The sequence below is a fragment of the Anguilla rostrata genome, chromosome 11, assembly GCF_018555375.3.
Source record: "Anguilla rostrata isolate EN2019 chromosome 11, ASM1855537v3, whole genome shotgun sequence".
NCBI lineage: Eukaryota > Metazoa > Chordata > Actinopteri > Anguilliformes > Anguillidae > Anguilla > Anguilla rostrata.
Genome location: NC_057943.1, coordinates 41,571,593 through 41,590,036, shown reverse-complemented (window position 1 = coordinate 41,590,036; position 18,444 = coordinate 41,571,593). Strand labels below are relative to the sequence as shown.

The 18,444-nt window shown below is 49.2% G+C and overlaps 1 long non-coding RNA gene across 1 annotated transcript in view; it reads left to right on the top strand.

Annotated features, from left to right (window-relative positions):
- LOC135235272 (uncharacterized) overlaps positions 1-8,101 on the top strand; it is a 55,144-nt gene extending 47,043 nt beyond the window's left edge. The window contains exon 3 of the long non-coding RNA XR_010324333.1: positions 7,473-8,101. This is a non-coding gene — a long non-coding RNA (uncharacterized LOC135235272). The remainder of the gene's footprint in view (positions 1-7,472) is intronic.
- Positions 8,102-18,444: the final 10,343 nt, after the last annotated feature.

Sequence of the window (18,444 nt, the reverse complement as noted above, 5' to 3'; positions counted from 1 at the left end):
TATAGTCACAATACATCCATTTTGAAAGTTAATTACATTTTTTTCCCCTTCTTACTACCTGTGTGCTCCATCTCATTGACAGTGAAAGGGGTGCACTTGGATCACAGGTATGAAGATCCTTACTGTATAAACCAGAGATTAGGCTGTGGTGTGGGGATGGCTGGTTTAAGCAGCCACACCTGCCCTGGGTCAAGCTAATTAGACCTGGCCAATTGGATGATTGGTTAAGAATTAGATAATTGGCCAGGCTAATTGGACCCAGGAACAGGAGTGGCTGCACCTGTGCATAGTGAGGTAATCACTGCGCACAGGTTAAATCTGCCATCCCCACCCACACAGGGGAGGCTCTCTGTCATGACAGGGTTTAACATCTGCTCATTTGGCTATACCATCTTGCCAAACCCTCGTGGAATAAATGTGGACTGTTTTAACATCATCTCCCTGTGTCTCTGTGCTGGAGGGCCCCAAGGAAAGCCACTTCGGTGGCCTGTGGCAGGCGTGTTTGTCACATAGGCCAAGTCACAGGTAGAAAGGTAATTACTCTGAAAATGAAGGAAAGGCTTGCAAGAATATGGGATACAATGGGCCTCATTCACAAAACTTGTATTAAATTAATCATTCTTTTATTCTTAAAAATGTTCCTGCAAAAATATATGTTTCATGACACATGTGCAGACCTTTGTTTTTGTGCATATCCCAGGTGTGTGAGATGATGAATGCTGGCTGCTTGTAAATTTTATGCGCAGTCCTGTTCATGTGATTAGCATAAAGAAGCAGCCACAAACAAATACAGATAAGAAAACAATGATGAATGGGGAAAAGTCCTTGGAAACGTTCTTACACAAAGTTTAGAGAATAAGGCCCGATGTTCTCGTGTACATTAAAGTGACCTGATTCGCTGGTCTGGAACCTCACAGGTTGAAGAGGGGCTGATAATGTGGATGTGCCTTCGTAGTAAATTAACGGCGTCCTCCCGCTGCTCCCAGAGCAAGCCGAGAGGCAGCCGCTGCATTTCGGTTGGCTGTTCTGGGACAAAGGCTCGTCAGGCCAGCGAGCCGCACGCTGGTGCGAGGGCAGAACCGGACTGCGCGAGCTCCGGGCGGGGCCGCCGGCGGCCATGTCGGGTCACGGGTTGTGCAGGAGACGGGGGCGGGGGGTGAGGGGGGGCGGGGGGGAGTTGGGGCGTCGGGGCGCCACACAGCCGACGGCTCCTGACCGCAGAGAGGGGCGTCAGTTTGACCTCGCTAAATTATGCAGCCGCCCGAGCGCCTCCTCGACTCGTAGACAACTCCGCTTCCTCCCGTGCGCGCGCGAAGCAGCCTCTGCAAGCGTTCCTCTTTCAGCTAAAAGTCTCGCGCCTCAAATCTCGAATCCCCTGGAGGTGGCTGCGGAGAAGACTCTAACACAATAAGAGAGCGCGTGAGCGGGGGCCAGAGGAAAGAGAGGGAGGGAGACAGAGAGAGAGAGGGAGAGAGAGGGAGAGTGACAAAGACAGAGAGAGGGAGGGAGAGAGAGAGAGTGAGAGAGGGAGAGTGACAAAGACAAAGAGAGAGAGGGAGAGAGAGAGAGAGAGAAAGACAGAGAGAGAGAGAGAGAGAGAGAGAGAGTGGGATAGAGAGGGAGAGTGACAAAGACAGAGAGAGAGAGGGAGAGAGAGAGAGAGAGAGAGAGAAAGAGAGGGAGAGACAGAAATTGATTTTTTTATACTGTTGTTGTTTAAAAGTCTGAATGTCAATGTGCCTCCATTTCACAGCTGAGAAAGATGACGGGCGGGTATTGAATCCGAGGAGAATGAGGAGCGGGCGCGGGGAGGGAGAGCACGTTAGCACGTTAGCGGTCTGCCCGTAATCTGAGCGCGAGCGCATTACGCCGCGGCGAGCGGGCGCTGATGACTTATTGACCGCCCGCCATCCAAAGAGCCCGTCGCCCGTCTGCCAATGCCCGCTTGTCTTCATTAATCTCTAATCCGTCTCAGTTTAAAATCTTACGGGCGGCCTGAGCGGAATCTTCTTGATTGGATGCACTTGAGGGCGTAATCACTATTAAGAAGCAGAAAGAAGAAGGAAAAAAAACGATTTTTCACGTCTGTTATCCATAATGCATATGGATTTAGAGAATGGAACTCGGAGAACTTTTTTTTGACCTGAAGAATGAAGGTCATCGGCTTTTCTTTTGTGGGACAGCGCATGTAATCCACACATCCTGAGCCTGTGTGTGTGTATGTGTGTGTGAGAGTGTGTGTGTGCGTGTGTGTGTCTGTGTGTGGGTGCGTGTGTGTGTGTGTGTGTGGGTGTGTGTGTGTGTGTGTGTGTGTGTGTGGGTGGGTGCGTGCGTGTGTGTGTGTGGGTGCGTGTACTCTACTTTCACGGCTCTGCAATTCCGTGCGAAGACCGGTACGTGATCTCACTGAGGATGAGATTACACTTGTTTGGCGAAACGATCAATCAACTTTAAAGGAAGTGACCTCGTGAGAATCCTGACCCAATGAGGTGCTGCGAGCAGCACTTTGCTCATCAATGCGCTGTTTGCTCAGCGAAGACGGATGAACGCCAGCCTGGATTACTGTAATCTGGGGCGCATTTGCTTGCTAATGGCTTCTTGTGAAACAGGGAGCCTCTTCTGAGATTGAGCGATAATGAAAAGAGTGTGGACGATAATGCCCGCTCCCCAGTCCGCGAGATTGCTTAAATGGGAAGTCGGGTCAGCTGGCGGCTGGGGACAAATCGCTCTCCTATTTCCCCGTCCCGCAGAAATACTACCCCCAAAACACCGCAAATCGTTTATAGAGAGATACATCCGGGGGAAATGCAGGCGAGGTGGCATTTGCTTGCCCGACAGCATTATCTGGGCCATATTCCGTTCATATATTCCGATTTTAAACAGCTAAATGTGTACCAAGGCAATGAATGGAATTCCTTGACCCAGGCATCTACAGCAGTACTTCCGTCCCCCCCCCCCCCCCCCCCCCTCCTTTATGTCCCAGAATTCAAATCTGTGGCCTTCAAGTCCCCTTTTGAGTCATGTCGGCACAGGGCGGTGTGGTCTTGCGGTTTGCAGCCTGACAGGGGTGCAGTCCATTCGTACCCCCGTCTCCCTAACCTCCACCCCCTGACCCGACGGGGACGCCGCGGTAAATTGATGATTTTTATTTTTTATTTTTTTTTTAGTTTAGCCTACATTTCTCTGGACAGGTTTTGCCCTGCGGGATGATTCATCGGGAGGGGCGAAAATGGGCCGTGTGGCCTGGGGGGGGGGGGGGGGACAGGGGGGTCACCGGCGACCGGTCGGAACAGAGCTCACCTTGGAAGAGGGCGGAGGACCGCGTGCTGTGGGGCAAGTTACCGCGGCGATCTTGGGAGGGTGGTGACGGACAGACGGGGGGGAGGGGGGGGTGGTCTTGTGCTGATGGCTTGAGGGATATCAGGTGATACAGATATCAGGTCCCCCCCCCCCCACCTCCGAGCGGCTGGGTACCCAGGTGGGCTCCGGCCCCTCCTCAGTAAGCATTTCGGAGGGGGTGCTGGGATTGGTGGGCACGGCCCGTTTATCCGAGCGTCCTTCGCGGGGTGAAGGTGGCGACCGCGCTTTTCTTCTCCCGAAATGGGCGTGTCCCCCAGAGCTGCCCGGCCCCGCGCCACGGGGACGTCGCCCAGGTCGCTTCGGCGTTAGCGGCGAATGAGCCGAAAGAGGGAGGGGTCCCCAGTGTGGAAACGGGACGGGACGGGACGGGGAGCCGGGAGGGAGGACCAATTTCAGCCCCCCGACGTGATTTTTTTAAGAGGAAGGACAGGAAAAGACACTCCTTCAAACGCCCTTAAGTGCGGTACGTTGACGACGGCAAGAAGCGGCCTGCTTTTGGCTGAACATCGGCATCAATAAATAAATGAACAAAGATTCAAATTTGCGATTTGTATTGCCAAAGCATGGCAAAGAACATGTGAAACATCAGATAGCAGTAATAACGTGAATAATGTGATCGTATACATATGTACACACACACACACACACACACACAAAACACACACACATATATATATATACACACACATACACATAAACAGCAACAAGAACCCAAACACGTATGGATGATTGTACTTTTTGAGTGTGAGCTGTTTTTTGTTGTTTTTATGCCTTATGTATGCCCCTTCTCTCCTCTTTCTGTGGTATGTTCTGGAAGACCTTCAGCTGTCTAAGGGCTGGGGGGCATTGCGGTCGGTCGTTTAAGAGGAGCATTTTTAAAAAAGAGTCGACGTTTTTGAATCTCTCGGAGGTGAAAGCCCGTGCATTTCAGCTCGTCCTGAACCGAAACGATCGGTCGCTCACATTAACGGTCGGCGTGGAAAATGAGCGATTATCAGCAACGCTGCCTGAGGCGGAGGACTAAGAACGAGGCTCAAGGGCGCGTCGGCTCCTTCCGAGCAGAGAAACGTGAAAACGAACGGCTCGACGTGGCTTAATTAATGAAAATAATGCACCACAGGACGAACACCAAACGGGTGATTTTTTCATTTTTTATTTTTTTCGGGATGCGCACGCCGCAGGCTCATCGGCACGTTGTTTTCCGAGACGCGGCGGGTCTGCTGGCCCCCGGGGGGGCCTGAGGAAGACCACAGCTGCCCTGCCTTGCTCACGCAGAGGTGCCCCCCCCCCCGCTGCGCCCCCGCTGCGCCCCCAGATGTTCCTCGCTGTGACCGAGGCCCTGGCGGTGCAGGGTGGCGAGCCGCGGGCGCTAATGAAGCCGTTAGCCGCCGTAACGAGCCGCCTCGCAGACCCGCTGCGGCAGCTGGGGACCAAACGGTGCTTTAAATACCGGGGGGGGGGGGTAACAGGGTGCCCCCCAGCCCCTGCTCTCCCGCTCTGACGAGGGCACGGGCCGCCTGCCAGGGAAGAGATAAGCAGATGGTCAGGAGGAAAGGCCGGGGGGGGGGCTCGGTGGTCAGCCACCGTGAAGGAGCGGGACTGGCAGCCCCCGTGCCCTGCCCCCCCCCACCATCGCCCCCCACCCTCAACCTCCCCCCACCCCCCCATGGGCTTTCTGAGCTCTACTTCTACAGCCAGTAACCCAAAAGGATTCCAGTCACAGGGGCCGGGGGGGTGGGGGGCATGTATCAATTTGGGATTTTGTGATTATTTACACTCATCTAGTCACTGGCACTACTGTATGCAAATGTATTTATTCCAGAAGAAAAGTGCTTGACCCCCCCCCCCAACCCTAAATACTGCCTTGTAGAATGAAAACAGAACTTCCATTGCGAAGACTGAACTGTCATTCAGTGCTGAACTACTGCCCACTGGATGGGGAGTAGCAGGATTTATCTTATGAGCTGAAAGAGTGTGTTTTGTAAGGCGTCTTTTTCATACACAAATTGCATTGCTATTATAAGCTTCAGTAACTGTGGCTGCACTGCATGTGTACTTTTTGCTAATATATTCAGACATTAAATATTTAGCATGCATGTACAAGAGGAATATGAATCACCTGCCGTGCATGTGCGGTGTTACTTCCCAGGGAAACCTCTACGGCAGTTTGTAGATAAGCAGGATGAAGCCGAAGCCTTGCCTTTGTGTGGCTATGGTGGAATGGGAGTAATCATGCCTGTGAATATGTACTTTTAAACTCCGTGCCTCAGACAGACAGTCCTTCCCCCACCGCTTATCAGGACAGTGCTACACGTGTGACACGTGGCACCTGGATAACCCCTATTAGCATGCTAATGCTTGGCTAATGAAACGTGGCACAGCATCTGCATATTCAACGTGCAGTGCTCATCACGGCATTGTGGCAGGAGCCTCTTTGCAAATAATATCCCGCGGTTCTGTGGGAGGAATTTATCCCCGCTTATTTTCGAACCCAGCGTTTGGGCATGCAAAGTCAAAGGGAGAAAAGCACATTTTGTGTGGCTTCTTGTGGATACATTGGTGTAGTGGAGCTGAAAGAGATGAGCTTAACGGATTTGCATGTTTTCCCACTCGTGTTGCTAATTCTTTTTCTTTCGCATTGCTTATATGCATTGCATTTATTTAGGACTTTTGCAAATTCTTTTTTTTTTTTTTTTTTACAGGGGCTCGGTGCTTGGCGAGGTATTTGTGTTAAAGTACTGGATGTAAAATACCCGACACAGTAATTGTGACATCACCCAAATGCTAATATTTTGGTTTTTGCTGAATCCACAATGGACTTTGTGTTAGCAGGAACTATTGTATATTGGCCTACTTCTTGCAATCAGTTCTTGGAGATGTTGATCAAGTGAATTAGCGGATGGGTCACTTTCCACAAGAATGAGCTCAGACAGTGTATGTCACTCAAGATAAGGTGAATGGTCTTTACTGTCACACTGAAGAAATAAAGACATAAATAGAAATGTGACTTTCCAGCAATGGCTTTTTTTACTGTTTTGTTCTGACATGAGCATATATAGTTGACCCATCTAATTTCAGGATAAATCAAAGATAAATACTATAGTTCCAATGAAACAGAGGACATTATTATAAGAACATGTGACTAAGCTTACTTCGCCCCAATTGGCTGTTCTCAGGGTGATTCTTAAGGATGCGGCAGTGATTGGCCGGGCTCGTCCGGGTGAACGAGTTCAACAGTAAAAGTTCTGGTAATGTGGAAGTTGGCGTGGCGCGGTTACAGTCTGTTCTCTCTATTGAAATCGATGAAGGTCAGGCCAAGACTGTGCATTATGCATCAGCGAAAAACCCTCGAGTCTCAGGCCAGGCAGGTTTAGGGCAGATCAGAGTCAGAGAAAGAACAGTGTTGGCTGCAGGGGAACGGGGAATAGATACAACGGAAAGATAAGTTCACGTGTATAAGGTGTAGTGTTTGTGTCGCATTTATTTCAACATGAGATTCGAAGAAGGCAGCTTGCTAGGGGAGGTCACAGTGATGCAAGCACAGCGGTGGCTTCTTCTTTGACTCCCTGCACTTCTTCTAATACCAATTTATCAAAATTAGCAAGACAAATAAATAAAATAGAGAGTTCCTCCAGCCCCATGTGGTTTGAATTAGAGATAAAAAAGGCTCAGAATTTTTCATTAGCTTTTGGAGCCTTTTGAATATTAAATACCGCAAAATAAATGTGTGCATAATTGGGCAGCATTGGAGGTTATTAGTTTTCCTTCTCCGCAGCGGGGCCAGGCCTGCCGGACAGGGGCTGCGGGTAAATGAGTGAAGTGTATCTCATCATTATGGATTCATTACGCGCGGTCACCTCGACTGTGAAGAAAAGGAGTTTGAGGAAGAAAAGGGGAAGGGAGGGGAGGGGTGTGAGGGAATGGCACTTTCATTAGTAAAATGATTAATCTGGATGCCATTGGAGTTCAAATGGATTATTATGTTGTAGACAATGGGATTCTGCCTGGAAAACCTCCTAATCACTCTGGGAATTCGGAGCAGAAGTGCTCTTATTTAATAATGAGGTCTCTGCCACTTGCATTTGGTCAGATATGGACTGCTCACTTTTCAGGTGTCACGGGTCAGGACTGCAGTTTTTCATACGTGACTGATGGGCTGGGCTCTACAGACCAACGGGCTGCCTCTACAGACCAACGAGCTGAGCTCTACAGACCAACAGGCCTGGCTCTACAGGCCAACTGCTCAACCTCTACAGACCGATGGGTTGAGCTCTACAGACCAACAGCTCAACCTCTACAGACCGATGGGTTGAGCTCTACAGACCAACAGGCTGAGCTCTACAGACCAACAGGCTGGGCTCTACAGACCAACAGGCTGGGCTCTACAGACCGACGGGCTGGGCTCTACAGACCAACAGGCTGGGCTCTACAGACCAACAGGCTGGGCTCTACAGGCTGATGGGCCGACACCCCAACACACACACACACACCTACACCCCAACACACACACACACACACACACCTACACCCCAACACACACACACACCTACACCCCAACACACACACACACACACACACACACACACACAACTACACCCCAACGCACACACACACACACACCTACACCCCAACGCACACACACACACACACACCTACACCCCAACACACACACACACACACCTACACCCCAACACACACACACACACACACCTACACCCCAACACACACACACACACACACACACACACACCAAAACACCCAACACACACACACCACACACACACACCCCTAACACACACACACACACACACACACACACACCTACAACCCCAACCACACACACACACACACACCACACCCACACACACACACACACACACACACACACCTACACCCTAACGCGCACACACACACACACACACCTACACCCCAACACACACACACTCAAACACCCAACTGACACCTGACGTGTCAGATGATGGTCCCCTGTTTCCTGGGGCTCATCTAATGCTTTCCTATGCCCTTCGAGAAATTTCATGACCACAGGGAAGGAGCAACTTTACCAACAAAAAATATCAAAGTACTTAGACACAGTGAGACGTTCATTGTGTGAATTCAACAGTGCTTATAATGGATCAAAACATAGTCTATCAGGGCTGATTTAGCCCAAAGTAGAAAGAAGAGGAACAGTTAAATGGCCTTTGTCTTTTTAGAGTGATTTTATTAGTAACAGTAATAGTGGCTGTGTGCCCTGGCAGACACCTCTAACAGCCAAAATAATGGCAATATAATATTGAGCAGAATGTCAAATCAATCAAAACCTTATTACATTATGCAAATAGATTTTAGTACGGCTCCAATCAAGCCTGTGGATATTTTGTAAAAGAGGGGAAAAAAAACGGGTTATTTCAGGTTAAAAAAATACAATTATCAAAAAGGAAGCAAAAATAAAATGTATAGTACCAAATGAACAGTTTGTGAACAGTCACATTGCTGAAAAAAGCATCGGCAACCAGGAGTCATAGATTTATTAACATCGTACGTGGACGGAGTGTGGCACAGTGGGTAAGGAACTGGGCTTGTAACCGAAAGGTCGCCGGTTCGATTCCCGGGTAAGGACACTGCCGTTGTACCCTTGAGCAAGGTACTTAACCTGCATTGCTTCAGTATATATATCTAGCTGTATAAATGGATACAATGTAAAATGCTATGTAAATAGTTGTGTAAGTCGCTCTGGATAAGAGCGTCTGCTAAAATGCCTGTAATGTAATGTAATCTCTCCTGTCTCTTCCGTGGCGTATAGGACCCCTGCCGCAGAAGGCCACAGGGCCTGCTGGAATCTGGTGTGTTTGCGCTCGCAAGTGCTTGATTCTGCTGGCTAAACCACCACACCTGGATTCCAGTGTCTAAACTGGCTCGGGTTTGACACCCCTGTTCCATTAAAGCTTTTCGGTTTGGCAGCACCTGGTCACATCCACCTGATCAAGAACAACAGTATAATAATAATAATAATAATAATAATAATAATAAATCTGGGTCAAATTCATATTTAAAGTATTTTAATGACTTTTAAATACTTATTTAGATACCCCCTTCAGTATGAAGCCTGCATTGTTGCTGGCTCAATCATTTCTGTTGTCTATCACAGAAATATTTCCAAATATTTATAAACTGTATTTGTATTTTAATGTATTTTTAAAAGGGTCTAAATACTCTTTTTGAAAAAGTATTTGGTTTGCCAGGAAAGCATTTATTTAAAGGAATGTATTTTTAAAGTATTATTTGGGAAAGTATTTGGTTTTCCGTGCCGAAAACTACTTCAAATATGTGTTTTACTACATTTTCAAAGATAAAATAAGTATTTGTATTTGACCCAGGTCTGAATAATAATAATAATAATAATAATAATAATAATGAGAAAGTGGGCAGTTCTGCAGCATACATTGTAACTCCAGGGCTGTTCTCTTTATTGAAAAGAACAAACAGCAGGTCACAGTCCTGCGTTTCCGCTGTACAATGAGTGAATGATCCAGGACGCTGGATCCGGGCAGGTTTAAGGGCGAGTGGTCCGTATGGCAGAAGGGATCGGGGGGGGGGGGCTGTGTTTTTGTGTTCCCGCTGGGGCAGGCACACGCCTGGATGCGGAGCCACTGAGGGGCACTGGAGCGGGTTTCATCGGCCCCTGGGCCTGCGGGCACCACGGCAGTGTCCCGCCACAGATTCGGCCATCGACCTTCTGACCTTCTGACCTTCTGTCGCTGGAGGTGGAGCTCAGACGAACACGCAGAAAAATCTCCAGCGTTCATCCAGCCCTCGTCAGGACCCCAGACTATCTCTGAGTCAGGTTTCCTGCAATCTGATTGGCTCTTGCAGTTTTACTTGTTACTGTGTGCCATCAGCAGACCAGGGGTTGACATTCCCCCTAAAGCTTGCATTGGTAACTAGTGGTTAATAGAGGTATTGCAGTTTAGTAAGCATTCTGCAGTACACTATTTTGGACAATATTTTTAAATTATAATATTTCTTTGCACTGAACTAATTACTCTACAGACTCTCAGCCCCACAGAGGAAGATATAAGATTTCTATTTGGTCCACATGTTTCTTTGTCACAATTAGCGCTTACTTACTACTTACACGAGCACACCAGCGCATGAGGTCATGACATAGACTATGCGGAAGGGGGTTGAGCCCTCTTTTCTTTCATAAAATCCTGCAGCTAGCTAGCTGGGTGTAATGCTACTGTCAGACATCTTGGAAGCACCACCTATCCTGTTCTCAGTTGCTCTGCGTTTACCGGTTCACCATGATCCTTCACTTCTAGTGCTCATGCTCTGTATTCAAATATGGCACCCTCCATGAACTGGCTTCATTGACCAATGAGCAGCTCCCATAGGAACCAATGGAACCGGCAGGCGGAAGCTGTCTCCAGTTCTTATGCATCACGACGTGTGTTACAGATGAGGGTTCGATGAGGATTGGCTGGAATCAAGGGCTGGAATTTGAGCCCCACGTACTCAAGCCTGTGATTCGTCAGAAGACACAGCTGCCCATTGGTTACTGTATTAGCAAAGCACATCCCAGGGATTTGGTAGGATTAGAGTCTCAGCCTGGTCAGACTCATAGTGATGTTAGGTTATAAGCCTGGCAAGTAATAATAATCCATTTTAATCTAACTCTAATATAGTTTGTTTGAGCCCGAAAGGGACAAAAATCCAAGGAAACACCCTGTTAGATTTTATTTTACATGAACATTCTGTTATGATACATTATACATTATTGTTCATGAACATTATATAATGATTCAATGGTTTTAATATAGCTGGAGTGCCTCACAACCACTCTATGCAATTTTATACTGGTACAAGGATCTCTATACGATAGGAAACAGGTCACAAACACACTAAAGGCTCCTCACTCCTCACTCTTTAAACTTAAATCCCAGAGCCAGCCAGACATGCCCCCACCCCACCTCCCCCCACGCCCCCACCCCACCGTCCCCCACACCCCCGCCCCAGAAGGACGTAAAAAGCCGCATCACTCCAAAGGGAAGCGAAACTGCGGATGATATCCTAAATCAGGTAATCCGATAATGAAACAGAGGCGTTTAGGAGGTATTGTGCTTCAGAGGTCTGTTTTCATCATCGCCTAATTGTGGTCATTAATCTGCTTAATCAGAGGAAGACACAGGGCCTCGTTTATCACCCTATTGTCACAGTTAGAGGCTGATGCCTCCAATTCAGGGGAAGATCGCTCACTGTCACAGAGGCGTGCGTCTGGTCCCCTACGCCACAGCGAGAATACCAGCAAATATCCGGACTCCTGTATTTCCGTAGCTTCCTTTCAAAGAAGGCAACAAGGGTACAGGGGCTTGCAAACGGAGAAAAACCAAGGGAACGATCAGCTCTGACTGCGTAAGAGTCGTTTGAGTAGCGGAGGGTCGTTGCTTGGTTCGGATTTCATGCGACCGTTGAGTAAACGCTCGGGGAGAGGAGTGGGCTGTGGTGGCACTGCTTTGGCGGAGCGACTGAAGAGAACAATAAAATTACAGCGCACTGAGAACCCCCGATTATCTGAAGCGCAGTTAATCGGAATAGATATGTTATTATGACCAGCGTCTCTCCCTCTACTGATACTTTGGAACAGGGGACGAAAGAGTGTAGCAATGAGACGATCCTCTAATAAGGCCTGATATCGGACTGATATGGGGATACAAAGGTTCGGAGTTCAGACCAACGCCATGCCGTAATGGGACTGGACATCGGTTGCTCCTCCCCGCTGTCTGCCTGGGGAAATCAGAGCGGCTTGGATCGACAGACCTGTCCGTTTTCTGACGCATGACCGGTCATTTCGGACCGATTGCGTCCGCTCCGGAGCCGGCCCTCAGGGGGGGGGCGGGCCCGAGGTGAAAGCAGCAATCCGAATATAAACCGCGAGACACGGGGAGGTGTAGCGGTGCGGCGGGAGAGGGCGTGTGTCTGAGGGATCACACTCTCCCCCCGAACAGCCCTGTGAGGCGCGTGTAGTCAGAACTGGCACGTCCCTGCATGGCTGTTATTGCCAGGGTAAGTGCTATTCTCGGACAGCAGTACGGAGCTTCTTCAGACCATTTCGCTTCAGAGACCACACTCCTACTGCTGCTGAGGCCGATGAACTACTGGTTATCTTTCAGATGGCGCCGTACCTGACGTACGCTACGGCTAAAGCATACAGCACACTGCTAACACAGAATGTCCTCACAACGCCGCTGGAATGTTTCGTCAGTGTTATAACATTGAGAGAACACTGTGAGAACATTGTGTGTTCGCTGGGCAGTGCCATTGTTCTGCGCTCAAGGTTAATTGCTCCGGTATTCATGCAATTGGCCTCTCATTACCACATGAACGCAGTAATTTATACCTTTCCACGGATGAATATGACACAGCAATCCCCCCATAAACCACCAGACTTCGTCAGTTAATGACACTGCTCTGGATTAAATTCAAAGCCTTTCAGGAGCAGTAGATTGTTTTATTTATTTTTAATTATATCTCACCATTGTTACCTTTACCATTAATTTTCTCCCGAAATTAGCATCTAATTGGTAATTAAACCCAGTAAAACTTTTTTTTTGGTCATACAAATTACATTGCTCATATTTTCTTTTTTTTCCACACCACATAACAAGAGAATAATATATATATTACATTTTTAATTATTGCTATTCATTCACAGGCTAACGAGGTAGTCACTTGTACTCACAGGTTTAGCTCATAAAATAATTCAATCTGCAGTGAGTGCCGTCCAAATCAGGTATGGAGATTCATTCAGAGATTATGAAAACGGTTATTTTCAGAGCCACAGAATCACGCGGTGTTCGGCTCATAAAGAGACTCATTTATTTAACGTGTTGCGGCTAGTGAAGAATGCACTGAATGGGGCTCCATTCAGATCAGCTGGCCATTGAATGGGTGCTGAATTCATGTTGGCCCCACTGTTTTGTTTGGCCGTATTTGACACGGATGAATAGTTTTTCTTTTTTTTCCCCCCCAAAAGGAAGCCCGGTTGTAAAAAAAATCATTGTTGTATTGTCGCCACAATGATTACATTTACCTCTGGCTGCCTTCCGCTCTTGCAAATCCCACGGAGCCGGTGAGAAATATCTGGGCAGTGGCCGTGCTCTGCGATTCAATTGTTTCCCAAACATGAAACCAATTGTTTCTCCTGATTAAATTTCAACTGATTCATATTTTCAATTTGCCTGATTCGGCAAAAAGGCCTTTGCAGACACGATGACTGACAGAGCAGATGGATCAGAGTATGACCTGCTACAATGTGGGTGAAAAGAGAGAAAAAAATAGACACAGTCTGCAGGAACCTGTGGTGGATGGATGGATGGATGGATGGATGAATGTGGGGGTGGATGAATGGATGATGGGTGGACTACGTTTAGGAATTTCGAGCATTTATCAACGGTGGTCTCAAACGGGCGTTCACGTTCAGCCAATACATTTGTTTACTTGCGGTGGCCGTGGTCCAAGCGCAGGTTCATCTCGCGTGAAACGGAGGACTTCGACGCGTCGCTCGCCAGCCTGTCCCACTGCGCTCACTGACACCTGCTGCTCGGGCCTCTGCAAGGTGGCGTTTCCTTCCTAGCACCTGTTCTCAACCGTAACTTCGAATCTGGCCTTCTCTTAAAAAAAAAGGAAAATATTTTACCGGCCCATCGCGTCGACGGCCCTCGTGAAGCTCACTCCTGAAATTATTTGTACAGTACAGTCTCCTTCAGAGAAACAGCAAGCTTGCTCGAAATGTATTTCCCACTCCCCTTCCAGCAGATAGGATGTCTGTGGACCCAGAATGCACGTGTTGTAAAGACATGGTAAAGAGATGAGGGCCAAAACTGAGCCTGAGATATGATCCCAGTGGATGTTAATTTATTGGGTACGAGAGCGATCCCACACTTACTCTGTACTCCCACACAGGGTTCTCCCAAGCCCTCAAGCGGCTCAGGAATGAAAGGAAACCGTGAAAAATGTATGTGGAAAACTCACAATGCTCACAGATATCGCTGCAGTTACGCTTTGACCAACAATGGTTTTGTTCATTTTTTCCCCTCCCTTGAACTCCCGTTTCTTCTGCTCGAACCTGGTGCAGGCAGAGAGAGGCTGCCTCCTACTGGTAAAGTCTGCACATGACTGCCTGTACAGCTACTCTGCACACACTCAAGCTATTTATGTCAGATGTCAAGGCCGCCAAATTCTGTTCTAGGAGATGTACTGTCCAGTAGGTTTTCATTCCAACCATAATTTGGCACACCTGATTCTGCTAATTAGCAGCTCAGTGAGATCTCTTGCTGTTGAATGAGGTGTGGCTTTGTTAGGGTTGGAGTGAAAACCTACAGGACGGTAGATCTCCAGGAGCAGGGTTGGGCAGCCCTGCTCTAGTGTTGAATGAAGTGTGCTTTGTTAGGGTTGGAATGAAAACTTACAGGATGGTAGATCTCCAGGAACGGGATTTGGCAGGCCTGACTTAGACATTTAAACTGCCCAATCTCAATGTCAGTGCGCATCATAGTTCTGGCACAGAAGCATGCAAGCACACACATACTGTATGCGCACATATGTGTACACACACTAATGCACACCTCCCACACACACACACACCTACACACGCACATACACACACATACACACACACACACACACATTCCCTCTCTCACACACACACACACACATTCTCTCACACACACACACACACACCTATTTTGTGCCCCTCACCGCACACTGTGGCGAGAGACTGGAGCACGCAGAGGCAGTGTGGCTGCAGTCCCCTTATAGCGAGGCTTCACAGGGCAGGTCCCCATTACCCCACACGTCCTCTCTAATCAGGCCCAGCGACACAGAGGCTCCAGGAGCCACTGGCATTCATAACCAGGCCTCTCGAGAGGCTCCTCACGGCCACCGAACGCAGGAATGTTTAGCACTTCGTTTCCGAGTGCGCCTGGCGATTTAAGGTAATATAATATTGTTTACCGATAGGGTGACGTTCTAATCGCTAGCCTAGCTGTTAAGTGTATGCGTTTATTCGTGCTTCTATTCTCCTTTTTTGACTTCTGAGGAATTATTTTATGCTGGTGTGCATGAGATTTCACGCCTCTTAATTATTTAATTAGCCGAACCATTTACGTGATTTGAAATTTAGTAAATCGTGTGAAAGGCGCAAGCCGCAGTTTCAGCCAGCAAACGTCTCCTTGGTGAAAATATTTCATCGTGGTCTGATGCAGAAAACAATCATGGGTTCAGAGCATGCGGGAGAAGCCGGGATAATTGGTTGGAAGTGAAAGCAGCATGTACATGGAGTGGCGTTCCTCTGCTCGACCGGGTTTCGTTGACTGGCCTTGGATCCAGCTCCAGTGCCGCGGTGTGCCTCTCACTCGGGGGAGTTAGCGCTGGAGCCCTGCGCCTCTCACTCGGGGGAGTGCCAGATGGGCAGCGCCACCTGCAGGCCCGGGCTAGCGGCGCAGAGCTCAGCTTCCATAAGCAGAGCTTTCCGCGTCCAAAGTCACCTGACCGTAACCGCAACCCTATCTGCGCAGGGTCGCTGGTCCCAGGGGGCAACGCGTGGATCTGCAGCAGAGCGTTTCTTAAGGTGGGGGGTGGGGGTGGGGGTGGGGGTGGGGGGGGTGGGGCTTGGCAGTCAGGCTCATTCAGGCTCTGTAGAAAGAACAGAAGCACATTACTGACTTTTCTTTTCTTTGGAGAGCTTCACACTCAAACGAAATGATGTTACTTCTCTGCATTCAGCAGGCCTATGAGTTTACTTTTGGGGGTGGAATAAGATCACCACTTAATAAGTGAGATGGGGGGGGGTGTGGCTGTACGGGGCACATCACCAAACTTGTTAGTCTGAGCCGCTCTGTTGCTAAATTCGCAAGGATGCCACTCTCGTTCGCTTCAGAGTATGCAGGCGCTCGGGCAGTTCCACCAATCAGAACGCATTATGCGAGGGCCACAGGGAGACGGGAACGCCTCATTGGCTGTGATGTGCGGTAAAAGCCCACAGTCCCTGCCTGACAGGGCCTGGAGTTTGACGAGACTCAGGTTCCTGCCCCACAGCCTTGAGGACTCCTGATTGGCTGGCTGTCCTCATCGTCCCTCCTCATTTAAATTAGGTATAAAAATCTATTTATGTGTGGTGAGGAAAATGATTAGATCATGATACAGCGTTTACAGATTTCTCCTCAGATAGTTCCTGGTTTAATAAAAAAGCCACATTCATATTATTACTCTCCAGGCTAGCCCAGATAATCGCATTAATGGGTGGCTTTTACCTCCGTGGCTGCAGATTGATGTTTTTACCGGCATGAGACCACAAATTGCATTGTGGGAGATTGTAATTTCAGGATGCTAAACAGGAATTTTCAACAAATTTTTTTTTTTTTTTTCATTGTAGCTTGAATCATTCTTGTATGTGTGTACCAGTGCATTCATAAGGCATCACAGACTAAGGATGTTACATGTAACAGAAAACAGAAAGGTTTTTCTTTAAATATCGTCTCGGCGACCTTTGTGCCATCTGGTATTGGGCCTTCCCTTCCCTTTGGGAGTGAAAGACCAGTTCAGATTAATGGATGGATCTTTATTTTGTGTAGCGCTGTTTGCAGTCAGGCTGTGGTGGATGGCTTCAGTTGTGATTTTCCACTGAGACTCTAAACTGAGTTTCCCACAAGATCACGGGGGGAGGGGGGGGGCCTCCAAGCCACGTTTCCACACTGACTGTTCTGCAGAGGTGAGAATTTTGCACCTGTGTTCCTGCTTCTCACCTTGAGCTGGCACGCTGCTACGTGTGAGCGTGCATCAGTTGCCTTCCTAGCGCTTGGGTCTTCACGCAATCATGCGTAGCCACTGATATGTAACCTAGATCATTCTGGGGGAATGTTCTAGGTTACATATGGCCCGTTTGTGCTTCTGGGTATTCGCTGAAGCAGTGCAGTGTCCACTCAAGCAGCAGGTTCCCCCATCTGGGAATTGAACCAAAAACCTTCTGGTCATGATCCCAGCTCCTGAAGCCACACCGCACCGCCAGCCAGGCAGAGGAGCTCAGTGCCTCTCCCTCGCCTCCCTCTCTCTCCCCCGCCCCCCCTGCCCCCCCCGCCCCCCTCGCCCCCCCGCTCCCTGCTTGGGAACCCTCGCTCCTCGCTGATTCCGATTTCCGAGGGCCCGAGGAGAGGCGGTCCCGGTTCGGCAACGAACTGCACTCCCGAGCTCCTTGATCCCGGCGCGGACTATTCCAGCGAGGACGCCGCGCCACGTCCACAGAGCCCACCACCACCGAGCGCGAGGGGCCAGCGCGCAGCTGTTCCGGCACCACACACACACACACACACACACTACACACACAACACACGCACGCGCCACACACACACACACACACACGCACACACACACACGTGCGCGCGCGTGCTGTGACCTATTCGGCTGTTCCCGGGCGCGATCAGATCGCATTACCGGGCCCCGTAGTCTGCTTCCTCCTGACCTTAGCGCGTCTTTGAGAGTCTGGAGTAACCCGCCTCGCTGACGGCACAGCGGCGAGCGCTGACATTTGAATAGAGAGCGCAGTCACCCCCCGAAGTAGTGGGGCCTGTCTCATACAGCACAGAGAAAAAAAGTAATAATCTGATAACACACGTTTGCTTTCGCTTTTTTTTTCTCTCTCTCTCTCTCTCTCCTCCACAGCTGAATGAAAATCGCATTATTTTAAAAGGCAGCCTTGGGTTTTTTTTCCTTCTTCCTTTTCTTCTTCCTTCTCTTCTTTTTTTTTCTCCCTCCGCTCATTCAGGAGCGAGCTGATGCCGGAGCGACTCACGCGGTGGCGGTGCGCGTGTTTATGCCACGCCTCTCGTCGCGGGTGTGCCGTTCCAAGGCCCCGGGGCCCGGGGCCCGGTCGGGGTGCCATTTGCGGTTGCCGTGCCGACCTTGTCTGTCGTCACGCTGCAGAGCTCCGTGTCTGGGTGTCACTCTGCCACCTCGGTGCCGAGCTGAACAGGGGGAACCGATGCCAGACGAGTTAGCTCTCAAACGCTTGTCTTCTGCAGACGACATCAC